Genomic DNA, 27,193 nt, shown 5'->3' with positions numbered 1-27,193 from the left:
TTTAAAAACAATCCTCCGCAGGCCAGGATTGGCCCTTCCAGTTGGCACCTGGACATCAAATGCTTGCGACAATCTGGAACAACTGAAAATAGCTTTGGGTATTGAAACTTCATGCAGTAAGGAAGGTCAAATTTGAATTAATTTATTTTAAGACTGAAAAAGGTTTTATACAAGCCTTCAAAGAGAACAGGAAAAATAGAGAGAAGAATGAAAATTAAACAGCTAATTCCTACATCCCCATCAGAAATGAAGGCCGAGCTCACTCACAGTTCTTGTCACCACTGTCTTCCACCACACGGCACCTCAGTTCAGAGCTGTGTGCTGCTTCTGCTCTAACGACAAGGCCATTTCTTGCATGTTCTACCTATTCTTGTCCAAGAACCTTCACTGTTTATCCATTTTCTACAGAATAAAGTCCAAATTCCTTTGCCTGGCATTCAAAGCCCTTTCCAATTTGAATTCAACCTACCTCTCCAGCTTTATTTCCCATTATTCTTCTTCATGAGTCCTCTGTTAGAGCCAAACAGGTCTAGGCATGCACATTCCAGCCTAGATGCCTTAGGTAATGTCACCAGCATCCCTCAAACCTTCCACCTGGCTACATCCTTCCTGTCTCCAGGGACCAGTTCAAATCCCAGCTCCTGCATGAGTCCTCCCCAACCACCTGAGATGCACACAAAGTCTCTCTCCCTCTGAAATCCTATGTCAGTTAGGTAATACTCTAAACCACTCATGTGGGACTCATTGTAACGCTCATGCTCTCTCAGCCATAGTGGTCTACTGGCTAAGATTCCGCGCTCTCACCACAACAGCCTGGGCTCCTTTCCCCATCAGGGAATCACATCACCTATCTGTCGCTTGTCATACTGTGGTGGCTGCATGTTGCTGTGATGCTGAAAGCTCTGCCACAGGTATTTCAAATACCAGCAGGGTCACTCATGGTGGACAGGTCTCAGTGGAGTTTTTAGACTAAACAGAATAGGAAGAAGGACCTGGCCACCCACTTCCGGAAAAATTAGCCGTGAAAACCCTATGACTAGAGCGGAGGATCATCTGATACAGTGTGGAAGGTGAGAGGATGGCACAATTCTGCTATACACGGGGTCGCCAGGAGTCGGAATTGACTCAACAGTACTAACAACAAATGTCTTAACTCCTCAAAAAGATCTTAAGTTCCTTGGGGGGGAAGGACTTCAGTCTTCTTTATCCCTATATTTTACATATATTTACATCTAACCAGGAACAAATTAATGTTACATGAGCTTCAGCTATAGCATTTTAAAGCATTCATGCAAGGATGCTAAGCAAATTGCTATTTAGAAGCCAATGGGAGGAAATATGTATCATCAGAAAATTCCAATATTTCATTGTTTCCACATTTCATAATATAAGACAATAGTATCTTTAATCTCTTTAATCAAAATAAAACTAAAGAAGTCCTGATGTGTTATCAAGCCAAGAAAGTGTAACTACTGAAGACAAAGCTATTTGCACCTGCTGAAAAAGCAGCACTAAGTCTAATTGCAGCAAGTAGGTTTCTCTGCTTGACTCCACATAAAATATGACTCTGCTGCACCCTGCAGTCTATGGAAAAAAAGGATTATAAGAAGCCTATTCAAAGACTGATCAATGTTTAGGCAGGAAATAATTTTCCTGCTGTTTTAAAAATACTAATCAATTTTCCTTTCAATGTTGTCATTACACACTAAGAATACACAATTGAGTTCTACCTACAATCATCATTTCATATTTGGAAATAGAGTTCTGCATTCATTTTCCTTATTCTAGAATCAAAGAAAACGACATGAGTGTCTACAAAACCATATTACTCTATAATCTGATCTCTGAAAATAATTTCCATAAAGCTAGTTAACTGTTTATTAGGTCCTATGAGAATATGGCTGAGCTCTGGAACAAGTCTCAAAAGCAAACTCCTAAGTTCCCTTTTAAGAATTGAGCTACCAGGAGAAGACACATACAGAAAAGGGAAGTCTTGCACTCTGGGAATTTCAGGCTGACTCACAATATGTGGATCAAATTCTCAAGGCCAGATTGCCAAGTTCCATTTCCGCCCAGGTCTACACTGGGACAATTCCAGGTTCAGATACCTAGTAAGCAAATGGTCCTAACAGGTCTTCCTTCCTGTGGGTTCCAGAACACTCAGGCAGATCTTATGAAACCCAAACTGGTAGATCTTATGAAATCCAAACTGGGATTGAACAAAAATTCCCCCAAAGTGATTAGACACACATGTCTCCGCCAGGAGAATTCGAGAAATACTTCAATTTCAGTACATTCTTAAGACCATGCTTAGCAAATCACTGCCAAAGGAAACATTTTAAGGTACCATGAGCAAATGAAATTAAGAAACACTACTTACCATGTGTTCCTACTAAGCTCACTCATTAGAAGATGAAACATTCTGGAAAAAATCCTCTTAAAAAGAAATCAGGGGCCAGCCTGACTGCATAGTGGTTAAGCTCACACGCTCTGCTTCCACGGCCCGGGATTCACAGGTTCGGGTCCTGGGTGCAGCCCTACACATCAATCATCAAGCCATGCTATGGTGGCATCCCACATACAAAATAGAGGAAGACTGGTACAGATGTTAGCTCAGTGACAACCTTCCTCAAGCAAAAAGAAGATGATTGGCAACAGATGTTAGCTCAGGGCAAATATTCCTCACCAAAAAAAAAAAAGAAAGAAAAGAAATCAATTTACCGTCACTCAAACCAGCATTTCCTAAGCTTACCTGAAATTCTATTAATACTTCCGGGGCTATCCGTCTTCATCTCATGATTTTTATGCTCTATGTGTCTCATCTCTATCACTACAGAAATTCAAATAGGAAAGATGCAAACATTCAATGTATATTTTTGGTGTCTCTTAGGGAAAGGCCTCCCAAGGGCCTCCCAAAGTGACATTCACTACTTTGGCAAATTGGCCATAGTATAGGGTCTGGCCCTGAGCTGTACAAGTCCAAAACTGAGTTTATCAGCATACCAGAGACTCCAAATTTCACTGGCAGATCCACAGGAAGCACAGTCATAAGTACAACACCAGAATGTTAATTTATTAAATTACAACTAACAATAAATAGTCACTGAAACACCTGTATTCTAACCTGCAGAACCCACCCATCCCTCCTCTGATAGATCTACTTGGGGAGCCAAATTATATTCAGAAGGAGAGAACACATCAGGGGGAAATCGTCGTAGACAAACTGCATTTTTAATAGCATCAGACTAAGAAAGCCAGATGTGTCCTCTTCATAATATCTTGTTTTAACAATAAACCATAACAAGAATGGGCAAAAGATTGGTCTGGGATATGAGAAGCTTTTACTCCTCTTTAATCTCCAACAGCCCTAAAACTCCTCTGTCCACTGCTGGAGATTGGCAGTCTTTTAAATCTTATCTAAAATGTGGGGAAAATGTATTACAAATTTCAGTTATTTATGGTCTATGTCATACAATTTAAGTAAAAACAGTGAGTTTGCCACACAAACACAGCTCCGAAATAGGTCTCCCAAAACCAATCTCCCTTTTAACCCCTAAGCCCCTCCAATACAGAAAACCTGGGGCTCCTTCTGTATCATAATCCTCAACATCCATGGGCAACTCTTGCCCTAACTCCATCTCCTTACTAGTGATGGTCTCATCGAAGATATTAAAATTAGGTCCACAGCTATCGCTCCTTCCCCTAAAACAGTAATTTGGTCACTTCCCATGTTTACCTGTAAAAATAAGTTATTTTTAAATGTCTGCTTAAGGATTGAAGTGACTTGAATTAAACACATTTTTTTAGTTCACACACTATTTTTTTAAATGGAAAATGTCACAGTCAAAAAAAATCCAGATTTCTGGCTCCTCTCAAAAACCTGGAGGGTTTAGCCACACTCGACATGACATGGGGGAACATAACACGGCCCTAACAGGCTGGAGCAGAACACAGCTTTTCCTTTACACAGGTGATGATTCCTCTGGTGCCCACCCCCACTGCCCACCACTTCCTGTTGTCTTACAGCCACTCTTGGTGGGTATTTACATTTGCCAGCCCCTGCTTGATCCACCACGGGTTGATTTTACAATTTAATTCACAGAAAACAATCTTACTGCATAATTTTTTCAAGTTCTTAAGGGTGAGTTCATCGCACTGCCCAAGTCTTCCCTGTATAATCTGCTGATCCCTCTACTACCCTGTAAACAGGAAAGGAAGACAGGAAGGCAGCCAGCAAGCCTAGGAGTTTAAAGCAAAAAGAATCCTGGAATCCAGTATTAGATCCTTAACCTACGAGCTAAGATCAATCAGAAGGGACCCACCGGGTAGTACCTGAAACCTTTCTGCAACTCGTTTCTAGTTTTCACTCTTCCATCTCTACCCCATGAACCTAAACTATGAAGTCTTCTATAAATATCTCCCTACTCCACCCCAAGAAATGGCTACATTTGCAGGGCCCCTTTCTCAAAAATTATAACAATTTCAAGACAGCAAGAGCAGAGCATTACAAGTGTACCAAGTACACGGCTCTTCTAAATATGGGAACCTGTGCAACCACACAGGTCACATGCCCATGAAGCCAGCCCTACCCTCTCCCTTCCTTTTAGCAAAACTCTCCAATCTGTTTTTCTGGCCTCAAAGGGTCCTGCCCTGGTTTGGCAATCTGAATCTGATCTCACTTGCTTCCGACTCTGGTTTCCCTTTCTGCAACAGGGACATGCATTTCTTTCACTGGCACAAAGACAGGCCTTCTTGACAAGATGTACAGCACAGCATTTACATCTATATGGTCTTATGACCTCGGTGCTATTCAATGATGCAAGAGTGATAAAAAAAAAAAGAGAAGGCAAGCATTTAAGGCCCAAAATGAATGTGATTTAGTTAGACTTCCTTCTTTACATGCACAACTTTACCTCAACAATAACAGTGGCTTGAAGTCAGGGAAACTCATTTGTTTGTCTTTTATAAACTCCCATTTTAATTCTCATTCATTCATCCATTTTATTCTCATTTATCACCCATTTAACTTATACACTTACGATGTATCATTTTTATTTATCTTTTTTATTCTTTCCTTCTTTCACTATCTAACCAATAAACCCAGATGGTCTTCAGTAAGGTTTTCCAGCATAGTATACACACACATGAGAAGATATTAGATGGTACAAGGATGCTTTTTCATATGTAGTTAATTACTTTAAAGTGATTTGGAAACGATACAATGAAACAAATATATATAATGAACAATATATAATATACAATGAACAAATATAATGAACAATATAATGAAATCCACCTGTGAGTTCATGGTTATTAAATTTTTTAAATATATTTAAGTAAAATAAAATAAGTCAATTTAATGAAAAATATTAAGGAAATAACAGTAGGGGTGGCACTCGAAGGGAAAAAATGTCAAGGTAGGACTCAAATAATTTAAATGTAGAAAATACTGCTTTAGATTGTAGGGGAAGAGAACTCTGATTCTTAAGATGAAATAAGCTTTACTCTAGTGGAGTAAAAGTCTCTCAAGAAGAGAAGTAGAATATTAATTTGCATTTAGAGAACATTACTTAGGGTTTCCATAACCTTTATCAAATGAGACTGCTAAAAATCTACTGAGAGGTCAAAAGGAAACCTACCAGTCTAAGGAGCCTAAATGCTAGGAATGTACATGGTAATAACCAAGAGAGTTTGGTCGACTAAGCTTGGTGGGCTAAAGGAGTCCATTCAGAAAGCACAGAAGGTGTCCAACCTCTACTCAACTAATCTACTATCCATGTACAAGGCAGGCACTACAGGGACCAGGAGGACAGAGGGGAATGGAATGCAGCAATGATACAGAGTTTCAATGCTGGCCCTGCCACTGGTGAATCATGTAACTTTAAGTGCCATGGACCGAATGTTTGTGTCCCGTCCCCCCAAATCCATACATTGAAGCCCTAATCTCCAGTGTGATGGTTTTTGGAGGTGAAGCCTTTGGGAGACAGGTACTTTTAGATGAAGTCCTGAGGGTGGAGCACCTATGAGGGGATTAGTGCCCTTATAAGGCAAGGAAGAGACCAGAATTTTCACACGCTCGCTCACTCACTGGTTCTCTAACACATAAGTACACAGCAAGAAAGTAGCCATCTGCAAACCAGGAAGAAAGCCCTCACCAGACACCAAATCTGCTGGCACCCTGATCCTGGACTTCCCAGCCTCCAGAACTATGAAAAATAAATATCTGCTGTTTAAGCCATTCAGTCTAAGGTACCTTATTACTGCAGCCCAAACGGACTATGAAATTAAACCACTCATTTAGCTTCTCTGCATCTCTGGATCACAGATACCAAAATTTTAAAGTTAAAAAATTTCATCTAGCCCCTATATTTTACAAGTTATGAAAATCAGGTTAAATGACTTGCTTAACAGCATACAACTTCTTGCTAAAGAGCTACAAGATCAGGACTAGAGCAGAAGGCTCCTGAGTCCCTGGCCAGCATTCCACGCCTCCTCCACGCGTTCTCCTCTGCCTAGAATGCACTCCATCATATCTGAAGGCCCAGTTCACGGACATCTCTGAGAAGCATTGCCTGGCCTGAGCTCCCCCACCCTACCAGGCAGATTTCTGACAGTTCTCCTCCATCCCCATAATCCACAGCAGTGCATCCATTCAGAGAGCAAAACATTTCACCACATTGTACTCTGGTTAGTTAACTTAGCATCCTTTTTCCTCAATACACTGCGAACTCTTTGAATAAAATGAAGTCTGATTCATCTTTATATCTCTCATATTCCACAAAGCCTGCTGCATAGAAAGTATTCAATACGGAAATGCGGATTAATTTACACCTGATTTATAATGAAAATACTATATTCCAAACTGCAGTCAATATAAGAACTGGTGACTGTTATTAACAACATAAATATTACTTGTAGAACACTACATGGTACCTGTCCTAGCACCATTTCCCACTTGAGGGTAACTAGGAGTCAAGAAGAGACTGCCAACACTAGCCTGAACACATCAGGCATTGTGCTAAGTGCTTTGGATTACATACTCACAACAACCTCTACGTAAGTACTACTATATTCATTTTACTGATGAGAAAACCAAATCTCAGAGAGTTTAAGCCCCATTAACATAGGTGGTAAATAAGAGGGAGCTGGGACTCAAGTCTCAATTTCTCATACCTCTGCTTATTGCTTCACAGATCCTGAGCATAAACAACCTATCTGACCCTAGAAGATGGCCTAACAGATTATTAGTGGAAAAAAACAAAACATCAAATCAGTTCCCATGAACTACCAATGCAGAGGACCATAGCCAGCTGCCCCTCAACCTTTTTGTACTAGTCTTTGTGTAGCAGGAAGTCACACTAGTTGACTTAGAGTAACATGGAATAGTATTTGAAACAGAATGTCTTAATTATATAATTTTGAGCTGTTTAAGCTGAATTCCACTCAAAACAGATCACAATACTGGGACACCATGAAGAATTGATGACAAAAAGAAAATATATATATACACTAACAAAGTGTCTACTGCCATTAATTCATATTCACATCACACCTAATACTCCCTTGCCCCTAACTCATCACTGATTTGTATTGAAAAATTCATTCAGATCACACATAGGTTGATTTTTAACCATGTGGCCACTAATGAAAAACGTGAGTTCTCCCTGGCAACATACAAAACGTGTTTAAACAAGTGCATTCCAATACATCCAAATTAAACCCTCTTGGGTGCTGTCCAAGGTAGGTGCAGGCTATAGCTGGTACCAAGCAACTGAATTCCATCCCAACACCTAACAGTTCCTGGCATGAAACAGGAATTTGGAAAATATTTTGTTGATTTATAATTTGTGCTAAAGTGGGCAATTAAAAAGTTTCTTTAAATAGTTCTTAAACACTCAAGTCTACACTGTTGTAATCTTATGCACACTTACAAATAGCAGACTTAAGGCTACTTTTAAACTATTTACAATAGTTTTGAAACTGCATGAGAAAATATAACATCAAGATTCACTAGAAAAAAAGCTTTGAGTACAATTTTGAGGTACAATTTTCCCCCATTGCAAAATATGCAATTGAAGACTGAGGATCAAATCTGACCCATCAATCTCATGTGGATCTTGAGACCAAAATATGCAGCAATAAATGGAAAGACTTTACAGTCTAATTTCCAGAGCAAAAAAGTGTAATTATAATTTGATTTGACATTCTTCTATGTAAATCTAAACTTCTCTAATCCATTTAGAAAACTAAATACTAAACTTTGGGGTAGGGTGAGAATAATATAAAATACTCTCACTCCTAAGAAAAAGTTTAAAAATGACTCCCCTCTGTGGTGTTACCGTACTTCAAACTTATGCCTCCATAGGAAAATTTATATGGTTTTTCTTTCTGATCTAGAACTGGAGTATGGTTTAAAGTTCAGGGTCAACCCTTCCTTGGGAAGGTTACTGGGGGATTAAATGAGCTAGTCCATGTAAAACATGAGGACCCTGGCTAGCTCAGAAGCGACATTCAATAAACAGCAGCTATGACAACGACTGAAAGGATAAAGAGGATGAGAAAGATGATGATAACAAGACAAAATCCTTATATTTGTTTTAAATTAAGCTAAAAACCACTGTACCCAATGAAATGCCTAAACAGAGAGCAAGGTCAGCTCAAAATGCCAAGAGTCATCACTCCAGGCTTTTGAAATTCCTTCTTGTTTTCTCAACTGCCTTAAGGAATTCAGTCCTGTTTATGTGACAGGCCTATCCACTTGAGTTTCCCAGGGCTGAGAAGCAGCTGCCAGGCTGCACCTTCGCAGGTTGAGGTGCAGCGTGTGTGACGGACACCCCAATGCATTAGGGAACAAGCCAGGAAAGGTGTGCCGATGGGACCAAAGCTTGGGATTTTTGCTCTCTTTTCTGACCTGGAAAATGTGTATTCATCCTGTACCTCTCACCCCGATAAACCAAAGCTGCTCCTCTCCCTTAATAATTCTACCTCCCAAACCCCTCTTAGTGCTCGGCCATATCTCTGCCAGCTGACAAAGAGAGCTGACAGGCTACAAATGAAATCCTGTTCCAGCCCATCTACCTGCAGGATGCAAAGGGAGTCAGTAGGGCAAGAAGAGAAAGAAGGTCCCTGATAAGGGAAAATCAGCCATTTTTTAAAGGTAGATGGGAAAGGAGTAAACTGTATCTGATGTCCACTTAGAAGCAGGAAAGCAAAGGAGCCTCCCTCTCTGGTAGCCGAGTGAGTTGTCTGTCAGCTTCCTTAAGTGCAATTTTCCTTTGTTTTAATTAGAGGAACATGAAAGGAAAGAGAGCCTGAGACGAGCCAGAGACAGGACGAAGCTTGGAAATGCTGCTTTAACAGTGATTTTTGGACTGAAAAGTGAGGTAGGTAAATGCCAGTTGTGCTCCCCTTCTTCACTCCGTTTGCTCATTCATGTATTACACATTTATTGACCACTTAACTGAGGCCAGATACCACAGAAGCTATTACGGATATGCAGATAAAGAGCTGGGTCCCTATCCTCCAGGAGACGGGTGGAGATTTGATAACAAAAACAAGGAGGGAGGGCATTCCAGGTAAAAGAAACCCTGTTAGCTGGTAGAGAAACAACATACGCAGAGGTAGGCAGCAAGAGCACAGAATTTTCTGGACACTAAGGAGACCAGGGGCTTCTACAGTGCTTGTTCTTCCCTGGTCCAGTAATGACAACATGTATCATCTTCTCACTGTGTGAGATCCCTGGCCTGGAAATATTAGTTCCCTCTAATCACTGGTCTCCTTAATCAAGCTAAGAATGACAATCCTATTGGAGCTACAAAGATTCAGACTCAAATGTTCAGATTAAGAGCAATTTTTTTTAACAACCTGCCAGATATCTCTCTCTGGGTATCTGGATATTTGTTACTGAGTTATTTTAGCTAATTATGCCAGAAACAAAAGGAGTTTGGGGTGTTGTGCTTTGATTTAATTTGTAGTCGTTCTATCTACCTCTATATGCTGAAAAGTTCTCTTTTCTTGAGGTGGGAGCAGGTTGGGGAATCTAAGGGAAATAATGCAGGAGACTTAAGAGCTGTGGTTGGGCAGAGCACATAGGTACTACGAGGACCACATGTCCCAGGGAGGAATATGGCTCACTCCCTACCAAACTGCAATTCCTACACACCCCAGCAACAATTGCTAGCCCCCTTCTATATGCTTTGTTTCCTCCCTAGTACCCATCGCTATCTGACCTACCCTACTTTTTTACTTATTTATCTATTTATTGTCTCTTGCCCCCTCTAGAGCATGAGGGATTTTTCTTATTTTATCACCGCTGCAACCCTAGCACCCATAATGATGCCTGACATATAGTAGGCATTCTGTAAGTACTTGTTGAATGCATGCAGAATGTATGAATTCTATGGGATAGTCCCAATTCTAAATACTTTATCGCGCTGTCCCCATAAGCACATCCCTACCTACAGCATGTGTCATGTTAGGGTTTGGCAAATATGGTCAAGCAAGACACGGAATACACACGTGTACAGGTAAAGCAGCTTGGTATCTGCTACTCAAGGTCCAAAGTATCCTGTTGTCTGCTATTTGTAGAGATACTTAAACCCTATACTTTCAGAGCATCAAGAAGTACCAACCCACTAACCCACATGGTTTCTACACACGTTAATCTACACTAATGACATTAAGTGATTAGTCACTTGGATGGAGTGCAGAGGCCTGTGTGAACACACCATCTAACAGCCAGCCCTTTGTCGGGCACTGTGATTTGGCAACATATTTTTATACTTTCTGTCCTAACTCTCCAAGTGTCTCTTCTAAAAGTAGAAGTCTTTCTGGATACCACAGTATGCACATATTCTCCCCAGTCCTGCCACTCCTACCCTTGGAATTTAGCACACGCATACACACACCTTATACCAAAACACTTTCCCCGTAGGCATTATGTATATCAAGACATGCATACCCCCAAAAGGGCGTAAAGGGAGAGAGAAACAAGAAGAAATATTACTCATCTATCTAAAGAAGCCTATTTTAAACATTAAGATTAAAAAAATCAGCCAATGTAAAAGTAACTCAGAGGATAAGAGGATTTCTTCTGGAAGCCAGCCCTTGCAGAGGCTGACCACATTTGCAGATGCAAAATTCCATTACTCCCCCCACAACATTAGCCTCTGGCCAAAGGACAAGAGGGGGAGAGAGGGGGACTGTCCTCCTTCTAAACGGGGAAGGAAAGCAGCCAAGCAAAAAGAGTTTGAGAAAGAACAATGGCCTCCTAGTGAGAAAGCGTGTTAAGTAGGTCGGTATTGGCACTGTATTTTGTTGCACACAAATCCATCATTGTTCCTTCCTATTTTCTTTTTCTTTTCTTTCCCCCTTCTTTTCTCTCCTCTGTCCTATTCACTATTACTGTCATCTCATGTGAGCTTTTTTAAACCATGATATATTTGTTCAATTATCTGCAGACCTACAGCCTCTTTATCAAATTAGCTGATCTCTATTTATAGCTGATAATGCTGTACAGGGGATCTAATGAAAATTCCTGAAAGTGAGAAAACTAAGTCAAATTTTGCATTGCTGTTTTCAACCCAAGCACTGTTGCCATTATCCAATAAACCTGTTTCAGTAAGTGTTGTAAATATACATTTTTTTAAGACAGTACTTTTCAATAAGAAAAACTAGGCTGAGTAGTATCATGAGATAATATTTCCAAAATTTGCTTCATTCCCTACTCCAAGATCATGTTACCTTAAAAATGAACTTTAAGAGACAAAAAATAGAATAAATCTAAATAGACTGAATAATGGTTCTATGAAGGAAGGAATTCATTTGCACCTGGTAAGTTAATCATGTAAAAGGTGCTGACATATTTTTAGCAATTAATATGTAAAACTGCCAAAGAAACTCATCTATAGGGGCCAGCCCAGTGGTGCAGCTGTTAAGTTGACACGTTCCACTTCAGCAGCCTGGGGTTTGCCAGTTCAGATCCCAGGTACAGAGCTATGCACCACATGTCAAGCCATGCTGTGGCAGGTGTCCCACATATAAAGTAGAGGAAGATGGACACAGATGTTAGCTCAAGGCTAGTCTTCCTCAGCAAAAAGAGTAGGATTGGCAGCGGATGTTAGATCAGGGCTAATCTTCCTCAAAAAAAAAAAAAAAAGAAAGAAAGAAAAAGAAACTCATCTATAATACTCAGTAGTCAAGTGTGACTTTTTTGTTGTTGCTATTAATATACCTCTACATTCATTAATTTCACAAAACATTTTACTTCATTTACTATACTCAATTTACCAACTGTCCTAATGGCCTCTAATGATGGGAAAAGTTAACCCCGTGGCCGAGTGGTTAAGTTCACGCATTCTGCTTCAGTGGCCCAGGGTTTCGCTGGTTTGGATCCTGGGCGCGGACATGGCACCACTCATCAGGCCATGCTGAGGTAGCATCCCACATAGCACAACCAGAGGCACTCACAACTAGAATATATAACTATGTCCTAGCGGGATTTGGGGAGAAAAAGAAGTGGGAAAAAAAAAGAAAGAAAAAGTTACAACAAATAGCATCATTAAGCTAGGGTCTAAAATAGACCCCAAACCATGGTCTGAGCCCTGGACCAAAAGCCACGATAAAGCCCAAGCCGTAGTTCATCACATTCTGTCAGCGATTACGGGTAAGACATCTAAATGCCTATGCATTCCCACGTCCGTCCTAAGACTCAGCTCAGAGGCAAGACTACTGCTTTTACCCGCAGTGAGGCCATGTCTGAAAACAATGGAATTCTACAGTCAAGTCCAGGCAAGGGTAGCGGGCTGAACCAGGAGGGGCAAGACTAAGCATCCTCTCACACACAGGGTCCAGCAGACAGCAAAAGACTAGGCAGAAAGTGATGCAGATCAGCTGGGCAGTTAGGAGCAGCTGCATTTCAAAAGTCTAAGCAGAAAGGCAAGCTCTCACCTAGAAAAGTGGAAGGCTGGCAAAGGCAACCAGAATGAGAAGTAATAATAAACCCTGCTCATATGGCAGAAGCTGCTGTACCCTGCCCTGATTTACAGCAGTTATTGAGTACGAGTGCCAGAGCCAAACAGAAGCTAAAGCCTTTGTGCATTTCTCTGCTAACTGATGATACAATTACTTCACAACACCACTGGCTCAAAACGCCTCAGAGCTGACACTGGTTCAAAAGTGTCAGAGCTGTTCTAACAGTAAAACATTCTTATCTTCCTTCTCATCTCATCATGTTCTACTGACTCAATGAGCATCGCAAGGAAAATAACAGCGGAGTTAAACATTAAAGTGTTGCTCTAAATGACTACGGAAAAGTTACTTAACTTCCCTAACCTGTTCTACTGTCTGTAAAATGGGGGAAGTAATTTTACGTGCCTCATGAGGTTGGAGGATGCAGTTCTGCACGAAATCAGGGAGAACAGTCCTGGCACATAGTAAGCAATCAATACGAGGGAGCTGCTACCAGCATTTTAGTTTAAACCACAAAAACGGCCATTTTCATAGGTCAAAATGGTTCAATATTGGCAATTTCATATGGTTCAACCTAAAATTTATATCAATAATTATGATCAATGTATTAATATTAATAATAGTATTATTATTGACAGATTTTTGACTTAAGTTCCTACTTTAGGTTCCCAGATGCTCTCATTTCAACTCGGAAATGTTAACAAATAGAAAACTACTCCATTACAAGGGCCTCTCTATCAATCTTTCTACCTATCTTTTGTTGATATTCCCATAAAGATATGTCAAGAATAAGGAAAGCCAGCCTACATCGGGATACAAGATGTTACAAATGGCTGAGGTGACCACAAGATTTTTCTGCTACACAGTTTAACCATTTGAGCCATTACTATGCTTATGGCACTGTCCTAGGTCCTACTTACGGAAAGTTAAATTCAAATATGGAGGTTTAGAGACCCCAAAAGGGGGAATTTCGAAAATAAGTCTAGGTTAAAAGAAAATAAAATCTGGCCCAAAACAGAAAGGAGAGTATAAAAATATGAGACTATATATATATATGTCTCATCTTGTCATCTTATATGAAAAAATATATTTTCAAGTAAATAAAAATATTTGTATATATTATATATAAAAATATCTATTCTTTCACTGAGGCTTTCAGTGACAGAGCTTTGATTTTTGGCCATCATCCTAGTGACGGATGGGCACTGGCCCATCTACATCCTCACATCTGGCACCCCTTATACTGACATGCCCCTTTTTGTTGGGGGAGAGCTAGAGTTAAAAGGGCAGGCTTTGGCCATAGGGCGAGCAAGCTAACTGACACCCACAGGATTCCAGCCCATGGCCTTTCCCTTACAAGGGAACTCCCTGCCCTAATCACACTCAAACAGTGCTAAATCATGCCTTCAAAACACCGTCCCAGTCATGATTCAGTACTTCAACAAGCACTAGTAAGTAACTTTTTCTGAAACTCAACGAGAACTTTATGTCTAGATATGAACTGCATAATAAAAGTGAGAGTTCTTCTGGTCTCTGGATATTATGTCTTCAGTGATTCAAATAAACCAACTTTAGAGTAAATCAGACCTGGTCATCTGTACTGGAGAGCACAGTTATAAAAGGGCCTACGTCAGACTGCTGAACTTAAATCCCAGGTAGCCTAGTAGCTACAGGAACTTAAATCACTTAACCTCTGTGCGCCAGACTTCCATCATCTGTCGGCGCACGGGGGCGAGGTACTAATATGCTGACCTCATAGGCTGCTGCATATGAAAAGTGCTTAGCAGAGGACCCAGCACATAGTAAATGTTGAAGAAACGAGAGGAGTTAGTATTAGTGTTACACTAACTACCACTGGTCTTATCTATACTAACAACGATGTTATAAATATAGAGAATGAATGATAAACATTACAAAGAGGAATAATTATATATGAAGATAAAATGTATAATCGTTTATTCATTTGCACAACAGATTAAGAGCCTTAACATTACTTCATACTAATATATCACACATCAGCTATTTTTTAAACCTCCCTCACTACTCTAGCCCTCTGTAATCAAGAAGAACATTAAGAAAAACCAAGGAAGTAAGCAACTAGATAAAGAACAGACAACACCACTAACTGGTTTCCTGTAATTCAGACTCCCCTGAACTTTGTCTCACCAAAGGCTATGCTGGCAACCTTCCAGGCATCCAGTGCCTGTACAAATTATGCATACAAATTTATGTAAATCAGGCTTGTTTCACTCTTGAGATAGGAAAAGACAGTTCCATCTTATTGTTATAAGTAGTGACTTTAATTTTCTTTGTCTTCTAAGATTCGTTTTTCATATTCCTTTTGTCTCATAGTTTTTGTTTGTGTGCTTTTCACTTTCTGATCTCATGTTACCTTCCTTAAACATAGTCCTTGTTGGGGCCAGCCCAGTGGCACAGCGGTTAAGTGCACACGTTCCGCTTCTCAGCGGCCTGAGGTTCACTGGTTCAGATCCCAGGCGCAGACATGGCACCGTGTGGCAAGCCATGCTGTGGTAGGCGTCCCACGTATAAAGTAGAGGAAGATGGGCATGGATGTTAGCTCAGGGCCAGGCTTCCTCAGCAAAAAGAGGAGGATTGGCAGTAGTTAGCTCAAGGCTAATCTTCCTCAAAAGACACAAAAAAAAACAGAAGAACAAAACACAGTCCTTGTTAAAAAATTCTTCCTTCTCAATATTCTACTTCAACTTTCTTTAATTTAGCACTCAATTTTATCTCCTGGGCCTGGGATAGTGCCTTAAACATAGTAGATATTTTAGCTATTTGTTAAATAATTGTAGCAACAGGTCTGTGGTCATCTTAACCACTTGCAACATTCTTAGATCTGGGTGCACACTAGTGCTCATTACTACTAACACATTTCCACCATCCTGGGACTTCATAAATTATCACGTGCAGTAGGGGAATTTCTACCTGACAGCATTTCAAATTGAAATATGCCTTCCCATCTATATTGCTGGATGGATAATTACTATGATGCTCAATAAAGTTAGGAAGGAAGTTTATTTATGGACAATAAATAGGCAATTTTTTAAAAAGACAGAGACTTTTAAAGACCCTAAGGACAAGGGCATTACATTAAATACTAAATGCACAAACCAAAATTTGTGGACCAACACACTTGTTATACATAAACACATATATAAATTATATGTATATTTATTCTAATATATATAAAATATCCTTAGAAGCTTTTTCCTGTGAGGACTGTAATCATAGCAGGTATCCTGTAAGGAACAGCAATAATTAAAGGAACAAAGATGAGGGAAGATAAGAAATATTTCAGTTTATTCAGATGATACCATTCTTGAGTTCTTGAGGTCTTCTTTAGAACCAGAATCCTGGGATGACTTCATATTTTCATTAAAAGAGCACTAATTTCTTCATACAAAGAATATCTTTTTTGATGATTTGCCAAGAAGTCAGCTTTTAGAAAGAGAAACTAAAAGGAAAAGATTTCAAAAGAATGACAATTATGTTGGGTGATTTCTCCTCAATCTTAAATAGCTTATAATTAACATTGTTACAAAAAAGTACAAAAAGCAAACACTTACACATGGTATTATGAATCTTTTCCAAATTATAAAAAAAAGTCTGGAGGCTCTATGGTATAGTGGGAAGGAAACAGGCTTTGCAGCCAGAAAACCTCACGTCTGATTGCACCTTTGCCTCTTTACTCCCAAAGCTATCAAGGGGACTCAATAAAACTACATAGATAACGTACTTAGTGCAGTGCGTGACTCATGGTAAGGGCTCCTTAAATAATAACACCAGTACTATTAAAAGAAGGCACATTGAAGACATATTTCGTTTTGTACTCTCCAAAAATTCTTCTAGAATATAATGGGATTAAAAACAAAGAGGGCAAGCTACAAAAATAATGAAAAGAGAAGACAAAAACAACAAAATTTTGGAAGCTGGAAAACAGATGGATGAGTCAAAACTAACCAAGCAAACCTCTTCCAGGACTCTTAGCTGCAGTTTTAAACTAAAATTTACCAGAGAAACTAACTATTTATTATAGTTTTGTTATATTAAAATGTTCCTGTCTTTAAAATGCCAGCTTAAAAATTTTTTTAAGGTTACATATGAAAACTGCAATCCATTGCTTCAGGCAGTATATGACAATAAGACTGGAGCCAAGGATTCTACCACATTTCAGTTTTTTAAAACTGCAGAAATAAAGAAAACACAAATGATTAAGATTGGGCAGAATAACCAACAAACAAAACAAATGAAAATGAGTGGTTACAATGTCTTCAGGGATGGTAATAAGCCATTAAATCAATTAGCCACTAATTTGAAGGTTCTCAAAGAGCAAGTAAGGCTCACCAAAGTAAGACTTTCTATAATGACATTTCCCAATTCCCAGTACCAACAACACATACACACCAAGGGGTCAAAACCCAGAGAGAAACAAAGGGAGGGAAAGGGGTGTACTTCGGGAGGTGATTCTCATACATCACATACCGCCTTGTCCCTGTTAAGAAGCGCTGGTTGGGGGCCACCCCGATGGTGTTGTGGTTGGGTTCATGCACTCCATTGTGGTGACCCAGGGTTCATGGGTTCGGATCTGGGCATGGACCGGCATACTGCTCATTGGACCATGCTGTGGTGGCATCCAACATACAAAAAAACGAAGATTGGCACAGATGTTAGCTCAGAGACATTCTTCCTCAAGCAAAAGGAGGAAGCAAAAGGAGGAAGACTGTAACAGATGTTGGGAGCGGGGGGGGGAGGGGAGAATAGGAGAGAAACAAAGAAAGGGAAAGAAAGAAGGAAAGGCATATGGAATCCTTTAAAAGACAAAGAAAAAAGAATCACTAGTCTATGAAATATAAGCTTTCTTTCCAGCTGTGAAGTTCAAGAACACTCACTACAATGCGCTACTGATGGGAATGTAAATTGGTGAAACCAATTTGGAGAACAATTTAGTAATATCTAGTAAAGTTTAAGGTGTGCATATCTTATCACCTAATAATTCCACTCCTACAAAGATATACTAAAAAACTGTTGCACGTGTATACAAGGAAGTGGACAATAATATCCACAGTAACACTGTTTATAGTTCCAAAACATGAAAACACTGAAATGTCCATTAACAGGAAAAGACATAAACAGATCATGGTATATTCACACAATAGACAGCAGTGAAAATGAATGCTACATGCATCAACATGAATGAATCTCATAACCTCTGAGCTAAACAGAGCTGCCAAGGCATATATACAGCACAACACCATTAACATAAAGTTTAAGACCATACAAAATAATACGATACATTTCTTAGGGATATATACATATGCAGTAAACGTTTTCGGCTTTTTTTTTTTAAGGAAACTATAAACAGCCAATTTAAATAGTGGAATTACTACTGAGGCTGACGAGAAAGAAACGCCATCAAAGAGCAGAATACAGGGGCTAATATATTTAACTTATACTAAGTAGTGTGACTATAAGGGTCTGAAGCAGTAAATTTCCTATCATTTTGCATACTTTTTATGTCAAATATTTTACAATAAAAATTTAAATCTCAAAAATGCTGAGATTCTCTAGAGAGCTTTGTAGCTCTAAATATTGAAAGTACAAAAGCAAAAAACCAAGGACGATTTCATCATCACGCACCTTATCTGAACACGCGTGAGGAGCTGGTGACTAAGAACTCTGCCATGATGACAAGGTATTAAGGTACTCTCTCTTACATCCAACCCCATCCAGCTCTTCACGCCACTGTCTCTGCTAAGGGATGCCTCATCATCTCTCACCTCTAACTGGTGTCCTCAACTAACTAGTCTCTGCCCACCTCCTACCTGGACTCCACATTGCCCCCACTGCCTGCTGATTTTTAAAAAATCACTTCAAAATAAAACACATACAAAACTTACCTACAAAGTCAAAATTACTGTCAGTGTTATAATTCTTGGCATCAGTGATGGGTTCATAGATTTTCCTTACATTATTAGTACATAAATAAACAAACCATAAAATGACCAATGACGCTGTTTGTCACGAAGTAAAGCTTATGATTAACCTAATTCTATATATTTGCTGAGGTCTATTTAAAAATAATCATAATTGGGGCCGGCCCGGTGGCGCAGCACTTAGGTTTGCACGTTTCCTTTCAGTGACCCGGGGCTCGCTGGTTCGAATCCTGGGTGCAGACATGGCACGGCTTGGCAAGTCATGCTGTGGTAGGCATCCCACATATAAAGTAGAGGAGGATGGGCACAGATGTTGGCTCGGGGTGGCTCCTCCTCGGTGGAAAGAGGAGGATTGGCGGCAGATGTTAGCTCAGGGCTAATCTTCCTCATAAAAAAAACATAAGAATCATAATAATGATAGCAACCTAGCTGTCCAGGCTAATCTCCCTTCCCTCATGGATCTTACATGATAGTGGATGGATAAAGACAATTAAATAAATACACCAAATATACAATACATTAGACAGTGAAACTTATTTAGTTTACTGACCGGTTACCATCTCTAAAATATAAACTCCAAGAGAGCAAGAATTTTTTCATTGTTGTATCCCCAGCACATGGAATACTGCCTGACACACAGTGGCAATCAATAAATATTAGTCGAATGAATGAACAATATATGGCAAAATAAGTGTTCAACAAATTTTAACTGCTATTGCCATTATCACTGAATCTGTAGTATGGCCTTCTCTACTACACATACTAGATAATGAATGGAAAATGAATTCTGGAAAGGCAAACACCTTGCCTTCCAACACTGCTGGAACCCAAATGAAAACTAAGGCTGCAGTTTAGACCTCCACCAAGTGATTCTTATGACTTGAACTACTCAGTCTCTTATCCTATATTAAATGAGACTACGTAATGTCACTAAACCACACATCTCAGCGTACCTTACAAAGTTCAATTTAAAAATATATACATAATTAAAAAGAAGAAATTTAGATTTACTGACATTAAGCAATCTGCCTGAAGGCAGGCCTATTTAAAACCAGTTTAGAATTCTTGGACTGAGAATATCATTTTAGACTCAGTGCTACTGTGTACCATAATTATGATACCCAGTTTATAATATTGCAGTTCCTTTCATCTGCTATTCAACTTTGCCAACCAAGTAATTAAAAAGCACTCTCTTTTTTTTTTTTTTTGCTGGGAAAGATTCACCTTGAGCTAACATCTGTTGCCAATCTTCCTCTTTCCCCTCACCTCCCAAAGCCCCAGTACATAGCTGTATATTCTAATTGTAAGTCCTCCCAGTTCTTCAATGTGAGCCACCACCACAGCACAGCTACGGACAGATGAGTAGTATGGTTTTGCGCCAGGAAACCAAACCTGGGCTGCCACAGTGGAGCATGCCAAACTTTAACCACTAAGCAATTAGGACTGGTTCTCTTTATCACTTTGACCAAACTAAATATCAAGGCAAGACTTCTGGCAGCTCACCAAAAGAGAGATGGCAGCATAAGTTAGAACTGTGCACAGGTAAAACAAAGGAAGGCTTGTTTGTGCTTGCTTGTCCCAAAACATATCAGAAGATGCCATAAAATGATAGCAGAAAGAAAAGCTGTCTGACAACACCAATGGAAGTTGAAAGGCAAGAAAAGTCAAATTTGGTTTTTTGTTGTTGTTGGGTTTTTTTGGTGAAGAAGATTGACCCTGAGCTAACATCTGTTGCCAATCTTCCTCTTTTTGCTTGAGGAAGATTGTCCCTGAGCAAACATCCATGCCATTCTTCATCTGTTTTATATGTGGGATGCCACTACAGCATAGTTTGATGAGCAATGTGTAGGTCTACGCCCAGGATCCAAACCCGCAAAGCCCAGGCCACTGAAGTGGAGTGCACAAACTTAATCACTATGCCACCCGGCCAGCCCCAAGAAAAGTCAGATTTTTACAGAACAACTGTTGCACTTTTCTGTGAGCTGTATTAATTTTCACAGTTTAAAAAATTATCAATTGATTATTTTAGTCAATATTTTGACATACTAGAAATGCTACTAAAAGGAGTAAAGAACTGAAAGAAATGTAGGGAAGTGAGCTCAATAACTTAGCTGGACATCAGATCAAAGACATTCCAGTTTACTAGGACTATGTCACAAACACCAGATGAAGGCTTCCAGACAAATACACTGTCCCAGCAGTCTGAGTGAGGCACTGATTTTAGACAACACACCCTGGACTATTGTTCTTGTTAAATTTACACTGGTTTCAACATCACCACCAACCTTTCTTAGGCTGCAGCTCTATCTTGGCTCCACAGCCTTTCCTTTGTGTTTAATATTGCTCTTGAAGATTTTCAAACTTCTTGCCAAATCCAGTGTACTTAGTTCATTTTGATATCTTTGCAGCATCTGGCAATATTAAACTTTTCCTTCAAATTCTTTCCTCCTTGAGCTTCCTTGACTTATACATTTCTGCTTTTCCCATACGATGATTCCATCTCTCTTTAAATACTCCTTTCCTTCCATCTGCTAATTATCCACTGATGCACACTGCATTCCATGGTTTTAACCAACAACTCCACCCAGTTGATTCTGAAATTGCAAGTTCCAGTCCCTGTCTCTCCCATCCATTCCAGGCTATAGCCAGTACGACACCCTTATCTGGTTCAATCTAAATGGTCAAAACGGAACTCTCCGCCTTCCAAACCACCGCCCTCCCCCAATCAAACCAACCCCCTTTCTCAGCGTCTCTTTGTCAATGGGACCAGAGCTCTCTTGGTCACTAAGACACAAATATGCAGAGTCACCTCTGCCTCTGTGTCTCCTTCAGTCCATATAGGTAAAGTATAAACTTTACTTACAGAGCCAAAATTTGCACATGATCTACAAAAATAAGCAAAAAGAAAAGTATCACCCTACAAGTAAAGCAATCAAAGCAGAAGTCTGAATATTAAAATATTAGGATTTCCCAAATATTACCACAGTTTGAGGAAAGAATATTTGACACTCGTGCCATTTAAAAATCCAGAGGTACAGTTATCAGACACATCCAATTACTGTCACCCCATTCTGGCAATCCTTGTCTTCACAGCCGGCCCCTCCTCTCTGCTCACCAACACCACTGCTCTAGTTCAGGCACTCATCACCTCACAGCTCAGCAAGTCCTGCTCCTCGTCCAATCCATTCTGCCCATCAAGGTCTGACATCAACCAGTGTCTAAAACGTATTATGCCATTCACTTACCCAAAGACTTCCAACGACTCCTCAAACTCCTGAGTCTGGCATATAATCTTCTACTCCACCCCTGGCGTTGGGGTTTGGGAGCCCTTCCACTTCAGACACATCCTCACAGTTCACAGAGTGACAGTATCCATGCAGGTGTGAGACCAAAAAATAACTGGTAGAATCGACTCGCATCTAAAAGCATCCTTTTTATTCTCTTTTTGTTTTTCTCTTCATAACTTTACCTCTTTTCTATTACTTTCTTATACTTAATTTCTTTTTCACCTTCATATATGCTGACGGCACCAAGAGGAACTTCTAATCCCTAGTAACTCTAAGAACTAAAAAGTTTATCATCTTTTTTTTGAGGAAGATTAGCCCTGAGCTAACTACTGCCAAGCCTCCTCTTTTTGCTGAGGAAGATTGGCCCTGAGCTAACAGCCATGCCCATCTTCCTCTACTTTATATGTAGGACGCCTACCACAGCATGGCTTGCCAAGCGGTGCCATGTCTGCACCTGGGATCCGAACCGGTGAACCCCGAGTCGCCGACACAGAACGTGCAGACTTAACCACTACGCCACCAGGCTGTGCCCCCAGTTGCACTCTTTAATTTAAAAGATTAAATCCTTGAGAGTAAAAAGATCTTTACTTTTCTATGTATCTATAAACAAAGTTTCTCAAATGTGTAAAATACACTACTGCCCCACTTTGTTTCAAATGTAGAGATCTGTATATCAAGTTATCAAAAATTACTGCTTTCTAGAATAAAGTAGATGTATAATGTGCAGACTGTTCCACTCAAACTCAATCCCTTCACTTCTACATCTCTAAGGCAAGAATTATTAGAGAATACTATTTCTGAATTTGAAAACAAAAATTTATGGCTTGGGGGCCGGCCCCGTGGCACAGCGGTTAAGTGTGCACCTTCCACTTCGGCGGCCTGGGGTTCGCCAGTTCAGATCCCGGGTGCGGACATGGCAACGCTTGACAAGCCATGTAGGCATCCCACATATAAAGTAGAGGAAGATGGGCACGAATGTTAGTTCAGGGACAGTCTTCCTCAGCAAAGGGAGGAGGACTCGCAGCAGATGTTAGCTCAGGGCTAATCTTCCTCAAAAAAAAAAAATTATGGCTTAAATGCATGCATGAAGCTAAACCAATGGGCCAAATTTGCTCTGGAAGTGGGAGAGGATAGGGAGTACTTCTAGCATTTGTAGAATAGTGCTAAAAAAGCCTTTTTTATTTTATCTGATTATAAAGGTAATACATGTGTATTGTATTAAAAAAAAAAAAGAAAAAACTTGGAAACCTAAAAAACCCAAAAGAGAAAACTAAAACGACCAAGAGATAACTACTATTTAGTAATTTCTTTAAAACTAATTTTTGGTAATTTAAAATAGATTTTTAAAAATTGTGGTACAGGGGGCTGGCCCCGTGGCCGAATGGTTAAGTTCGCGCGCTCTGCTGCAGGCGGCCCAGTGTTTCGTTGGTTCGAATCCTGGGCACGGACATAGCACTGCTCATCAAACCATGTTGAGGCAGCGTCCCACATGCCACAACTAGAAGGACCCACAATGAAGAATATACAACTATGTACCAGGGGGCTTTGGGGAGAAAAAGGGGGAAAATAAAATCTTTAAAAAAAAAAATTGTGGTACAGGGGCCGGCCTGGTGGTGCAGCGGTTAAGTGCGCACGTCTGCTTTGGCAGCACAGGGTTTGCTGGCCCGGATCCCGGGTGTGGACACGGCACCACTTGGCAAGCCATGCTGTGGTAGACATCCCACATATAAAGTAGAGGAAGACGGGCACGGATGTTAGCTCAGGGCCAGTCTTCCTCAGCAAAAGGAGGAGGATTGGCAGCAGATGTTAGGGCTAATCTTCCTCAAAAAAAAAATTGTGGTACAATACACATAACATGAAATTTACTCTCTTAACCATTTTTTTTAAAGTAATTACTCTGGGTTCATTCCTGGTTGGGAAAAGCTACCAATAAAGGATGTGTAAGGGAAATGGGAAGATGGGGGCGGGGGGGGGGGGGGGCAGATGCTCCTGTGAGAGGTTATCTTGACCTTTGGATTCAAGGCCCAAAGTCATTGCGTCTAAAGAGATGGATCATGCCTGTCTCTGTAGACCCTGGACTGGCAAAAATGTTGGGATCATCCGAAGATTAATAGCTTATTAGTCTCCTATAAGCTTAGATGCCTCATAGGATGACTGAGTCTTAAAGGTCAGAATAATTTTAATTATTTTGGTAGGCAGTCAGCTCCTGATCATCAATGCAATTTTTTAAAAATCTTGAGTTGGTGTCTTCCTACTTCTTAGTAGGCAATGGCTGCCTCTTTTTTCCTGTCAGCTGTATCTTGCCAGCATTTTTTTGTATTGAATAATAGTGGTTTATAACACTTTATAAATTTCAGGTGTACATCACTGTAATTAGACTTCTGTGTACACTACATTGTGCTCGCCACCAAAAGTCTAGCTGCCATTTGTCACTGTACACATGTGCCCCACTACTCCTTTCACCCTCCCCCACCCCTGTCCCCTCTGGTAACCACCAGTCTGTTCTCTGTATCTATGTGCTTGTTTGCTGTTGTTGTTTTATCTTCCACATACGAGTGAAATTCTCTTAAGCATTTTTAAATGTACAATTTGGTGGCATTAAGTACTAAAATAGATTTTGACGTCCAGAAAACTTGGGTTTCTCAAGCCAATTCAGAAAAAAATTGCCATTTGGCCCTTAAACAACAACAAAACACTATTTATTAATAGTACATAAGGAATAAAAGGAAGACCCTTACAGACTATTTAAGTAACATCTTTTTTTTTTTTTGAGGAAGATTAGCCCTGAGCTAACATCTGCTACCAATCCTCCACTTTTTGCTGAGGAAAACTGGCCCTGAGCTAACATCTGTGTCCATCCTCCTCCACTTTATATGTGGGACGCCTGCCACAACATAAGCCAAGCCATGCTGTGTCCACACCTGGGATCCGAACCGGTGAACCCCAGGCCGCCGGAGTGGAACGTGCGAACTAAACCACTGCGCCACGGGGCCAGCCCCTTAACTAACATCTTAACAAAGCCATTCTGTCCTTGATGGGAAAATGCTACATAAGTAAGAGGCATTATAAACATCTTCTACTTTCTTATAAGGTTGGCGGGACCTGGGACTTTCTTACATTTAGGTTTCTTCACTTCTGCTAAATGCAGCCATGTGCTAGGGGTGCAGAACCTGGATTTAGCATTTGCTACCTGTACTCAGAGTCAGAAATCCTGACCAGCGGCCCATCTCTGATGTCATACACCAAGCACTCCTGTAAGGACCAACTTGCCAAGCAGCACCATCCTTCCAGGGAAAGGAGAACAGTCTGATCTTATCTTGAAAGGAACAATCCTATCAAACTTTTTCTCAGAAAATCAAGCAGTGTGTAACTACACAATCAGAGAACTTCTCAGCCCCAAGCATAAAGCCACGCCCACAGCCTCCACAGAAAGGTACCCAGGCACACCCGTCCCAGAATGCTATGCTTCTGAATCCTCCTAGTACAAAGTAGAGATGTTGTCCACTTCACTTTATGAAGAAAGAAAAAGGAACACCAGTTTAACCCCCTTGCCTTACCTTAAGTCACTTGGAAATCACAGTGACAACTTAGGAAAGGAACAGTTAAGAAGGATCAAATTCTTTTTGACCCAATTAATGCACACAATGTCTTTAAGGAAAAGGGAGAGGAGAGAAGAGGGAAGACAGAACAGTTCTTGGCAGCAAATCACTAGCAAAGGCCCAAAGGTACACATATATTTGGATAAGTGCCCAGTACTGAGGCTCAAAGACATGGGACACTCAGGCAGCTGAAGGGCAACGGAAGGCACAAAGCAGTGAGCCTAGAGGAAAGTCTGAAGCTCAGTGAGGTCTGAAGCAGAGCTAGCTTGGGAAGAGCAACAGCAGTACCACAGTCCAGGGGAACCCACTTCGAGACTGAAATGACTAAGATGGTGCCCGCTCACTGCCACACCACGTGCCTGGCATGTCCTCTTTGCCCATGTGTACACAAGCCCATTGCAATCTGTTTACAGCTCTTCATAGGCTTTCCAGGTGGTCAAGAATTATCGTTTGCTAAGATCCTACTATGTGCAAGGCACGGAGTTACCACAATCCTGAGGAAGCTGAGGCCAACAGGAACAATGTAACTCTCCTGAGGCTCTCAGGTAGAAAGGCACACAGCCAGGATTCAGAACCAGGTCTGCCCAGCTCTGAAGCCCACCTCTCTTCCACTGCGCTGACCTCACAGAGGGCAGAGTTTAGAACATTCAACTTAAGCTCATAAAGAGAAAGATCTTAATCATAATATATTAAAACAGGAGTTGGCAAACTTTTTCCATAAAGGGCCAGTGAATATTTCAGGCTTTGCAAGCCACTACGGTTTCTGTTGAATATTCATTTTCATTTTCTCTTACAACCCTTTAAAAACATAAAAACCACCTCAGCTCATCACGCTATACAAAAACTGGCCATGGGCCACAGTTTGCTGACCCTGTGTTAGAATGCATGGTCCAAGCAAGGCTCAGTGATTCTGATGGATGAGACCTGTATCAATGACTCAACGTGCTGATTTACCAATGTACTTTTCATTTCAGGATTGGGGGAAAAGAGGAGGCTAGAAGAGAATCAGGACTCTATCTAATCACTTCATACACATTGCATTATTAAGTAAAGTATAAGGAATAGAGGCCCCTTACTTAGACTCCTTCATTAGATAGTTTTAGAGGCTATGTGGCATTTATTTCCTTTATTTCCTATTCTATCTACATGCCTTTGCATATTCCAACTTAGGCACTAATATGTCACTGAAAATCAATGCTTTCTGCAGTCTAATTAAAACTATTTTAGAGGGCCATAATATAATGAACAGAAACTTAGGAATATTTGAGCTGACCATGGGCTCTTTTAATATGATCAAAGGCCTCTGGGGTTCTGTTATATGAAATTATAGAAAATATTTTCCACTCACTTTATGACACTTGTAAAACAGGCTTTTGAACAC

General features: G+C 40.3%; 1 protein-coding gene and 1 long non-coding RNA gene across 8 annotated transcripts in view; both read right to left on the bottom strand.

Moving 5' to 3' along the window:
• PPM1L (protein phosphatase, Mg2+/Mn2+ dependent 1L) overlaps positions 1–27,193 on the bottom strand; it is a 257,331-nt gene that overhangs the window by 183,720 nt on the left and 46,418 nt on the right. The gene's annotated exons all lie outside the window — the stretch shown is intronic.
• On the bottom strand, positions 16,277–26,404 carry LOC138919103 (uncharacterized). Its single transcript, XR_011429007.1, has 3 exons — positions 26,172–26,404; positions 17,476–17,614; positions 16,277–16,447 (listed from the first exon to the last, which is right to left on the bottom strand). It is a non-coding gene; the product is annotated as an uncharacterized lncRNA (long non-coding RNA).

This window comes from Equus caballus, chromosome 19, assembly GCF_041296265.1.
Source record: "Equus caballus isolate H_3958 breed thoroughbred chromosome 19, TB-T2T, whole genome shotgun sequence".
Lineage (NCBI taxonomy): Eukaryota > Metazoa > Chordata > Mammalia > Perissodactyla > Equidae > Equus > Equus caballus.
Note: the sequence above shows the minus strand (reverse complement) of the source record. Positions and strands in the feature narration are given on the sequence as shown.